Source organism: Otolemur garnettii, unplaced genomic scaffold (assembly GCF_000181295.1).
Source record: "Otolemur garnettii isolate 467f Iridium unplaced genomic scaffold, OtoGar3 scaffold00135, whole genome shotgun sequence".
In the NCBI taxonomy this organism is placed as follows: Eukaryota; Metazoa; Chordata; class Mammalia; order Primates; family Galagidae; genus Otolemur; species Otolemur garnettii.
In genome coordinates, this window is record NW_003852530.1 from 5,384,668 (window position 1) to 5,387,727 (window position 3,060).

Genomic DNA, 3,060 nt, shown 5'->3' on the forward strand with positions numbered 1-3,060 from the left:
TTTCTTTTTTTTTTTTTTTTTGAGACAGAGTCTTACTTTGTCACCACTAAGAAATAAGATACTCAGCTGGGACTACCATAATCTGAAGGCTTGACTGAGGCTGAAGGATCTGCTTCCAATCGTACTCATTTGGCTGTTGTCATAAGGCCTCGGTACCTCCAAGAATTTCTCCATTGGCTGCCTGAGTTTCCTTGTCACACACCCACTGACTTCTTCTGGATCACTTAATCTTAGCGAGTGCAAGAAGAAACTTCAGTTTCTTTTTTTCTCATCTTTTCTTTTTTTTTTGAGACAGAGCCTCAAGCTGTTGCCTTGGGTAGAGTGCTATGGCATCACAGGTCACAGCAACCTCCAACTCCTGGGCTCAAGTGATTCTCCTGCCTCAGCCTCCCAAGTAGCTGGGACTACAGGTGCCCACCACAACGCCCAGCTATTTTTTGTTGCAGCCATCATTGTTGTTTGGTGGGCCCGGGCTATATCTGAACCCACCAGCTCGGGTATATGTAGCTGACGCCTTAGCCGCTTGAGCCATAGGCGCCAAGCCAACCTCAGTGATTTTTATAACCTAGTTTCTGGAAATTTACAACATTACTTCTACTTTATTCAATTTGTTACAAGCACGTAGCTAAGACCTGCCAACACGCAAGAGAAAGAAATAGGCTCTACCTCTCGAAAGAAGAACTATAGAAGCATTTGTGGACATATTTTCAAACCATCATAGCCTCCCAGGTACAAAAAAGACTCTTATCTCCTTCAGAGGAAAGCAGAGAAACTGGGAACCAGGCCCAAGACTTAATGGTCAGAACAGCCAAGTTCCAAAGAAAGATACATTCCCGATGAACCAGGTCTGCTATGCCCTGTCAAGGTCAGGGCAAAGAATGGGATGGAACTATCTGGAGTGATGTCCCTGAAAATCTCCAGTCCCCAGATTCCCCTGAACCCTCTGAGCCTACAGAAATAGCCCAGTCTTCCCCATTAAGAGCTAACCCTCCCTCCTCCCTTGCTTAGAGACATTACAGGGGCTGCTCCCCTGTTAGACACTGTCCACCCCTTACTCCATCTTAGTGAGGATGTGGGTCCTCAAGATCTGCCCTTCCTGGCCACAGGGATTTTAATCCTAAAACTGAGTTAATCTTAAAAGTAGGATTAGGTTACAGCATAATCTACCGCTGACACGTCTGATGAGACAAGGAAGGGAGGGGACTATAGGCTCAAAAGTGCCCTCGCCAGACACTGGGTTTGCTGGCATCGTGCTCTGGCACTTCTCAGCCCCCAGAAGAAACGTCTGTTGTTTAGGTCACCTAGTCCACAGTATTCCTTTACAGCAGCCTGAGCCGAGACAAAGGGAAAACATGCCAAATGCAGCTTTTAGATGATTCCTAAATTCATAGTTCGACATACTTTCTTTCAAAGCAAAGCATTTCCTTGACTTATTTATCCAGTAAGTATTTAGAATTTGACACCTACTATGTGTCAGTCTTCATCTTTCTTTTTTAAAAAAAAAAAAAAAGCTCTAGCAAGTTTTATTTTTTAAAAAATGTACATGATTTAAAAATATGGACTGCTTCACGAATCTGCATGTCATCCTTGCGCAGAGGCCATGCTAATCTTCTCTGTATCATTCCAATTTTAGTAGATGTGCTGCCAAAGTGAGCACAGGTTTCATCTTGAATTCTAGAGACACCATCACTCACAGTTCCTTCCTCTGATAGGTTGCAATAGGCAATAACACATAAAATGGGAAAACCAGTAAACTACAGTTGAGCTCAGGAACACGAACTTATCTTAGTGAACAGGATACCGAAATATACACACAGATGCAGTAGGAGAGCAGCCCCAGGCCTATCGGGGACTGAGCTGGGACTGAGCCCAGCATTGGCAGCCAAGAACTCAATTCCTATTGGGGAAAGGAGTCTTTCTCTCTTGAGGCTCAAGGCCCCTCCCTTTAAAACCAAGCTGGAAAGGGAGGTGCCAACCGAGGTGAGGAACACCGACTTCACAGGAAACTATAGGCCTGAGGAGGCGAATGAAGAACAGAGAATTCAAGCAAAATTAAATCTGATTCTCTGATATGATCACAGAGGAAGAATGCCATAAGAGCAAAATGCCGTAAGAAAATCTGGTTCTGGCTCGGCGCCTGTGGCTCAAGTGGCTAAGGCGCCAGCCACATACAACTAAGGTGGTGGGTTCGAATCCAGCCCGGGCCACCAAACAATGATGGCTGCAACCAAAAAATAGCCAGGCGTTGTGGCGGGCGCCTGTGGTCCCAGCTACTTGGGAGGTGGAGGCAGGAGAGTCGCTTGAGCTCCAGAGCTGGAGGTTGCTGTGAGCTGTGATGCCACGGCACTCTGCCCAGGGGGATAGCTTGAGGCTCTCTCTCAAAAAAAAAAAAAAGAAAGAAAATCTGGTTCTGGGCTTTGTCCTGCTTCTTTAAATTACAGCAGTTTATCTTGTGATGGGAGAGCAGCCCTAGGCCTACCTGGAGGAATGAGAAACATGTGACTACAACTGTATAACTTTACAACCACTAGACAGGAGAGGAAGAGAAAACTCACCTGTCAGACTGTGCACCTGAGCCCGGCAGTGGCTCACACCTGTGATCCCAGCACTCTGGGAAGCCAAGGCAGGTGGATTGCCTGAGTTTAGGATCTCAAGGCCTACCTGAGCAAGAGAGAAATCCCCTCTCTACTAAAAATAGAAAACTTAGCTGGGCCTTGTGGTAGGTGCCTGTAGTCTCAGCTACTTGGGAGGCTGAGGCAGGAAAATCCCTTGAGCCCAAGAGTTTGAGGTTGCTATAAGCTATAATGACACCAGGGTTCTTTACCCAGGGCAACAGAGTAAGACTCAGTCTTAGGCTCGGCACCTGTGGCTCAAGCGGCTAAGGCGCCAGCCACGTACACTTAAGGTGGCGGGTTCAAATCCCCAGCCCGGGCCCGCCAAACAACAATGATGGCTGCAACCAAAAAATGGCCAGGCGTTGTGGTGGGCGCCTGTAGTCCCAGCTACTTGGGAAGCTGAGGCAGGAGACTCGCTTGAGCCCAGGAGTTGGAGGTTGCTGTG

At 47.2% G+C, this 3,060-nt stretch overlaps 1 non-coding gene across 1 annotated transcript; it reads right to left on the reverse strand.

Moving 5' to 3' along the window:
- Window positions 1-1,550: 1,550 nt before the first annotated feature.
- Window positions 1,551-1,657, reverse strand: LOC111727988. Its single transcript, XR_002775414.1, has one exon. It is a non-coding gene; the product is annotated as a U6 spliceosomal RNA (small nuclear RNA).
- Between the last annotated feature and the right edge of the window lie 1,403 nt (window positions 1,658-3,060).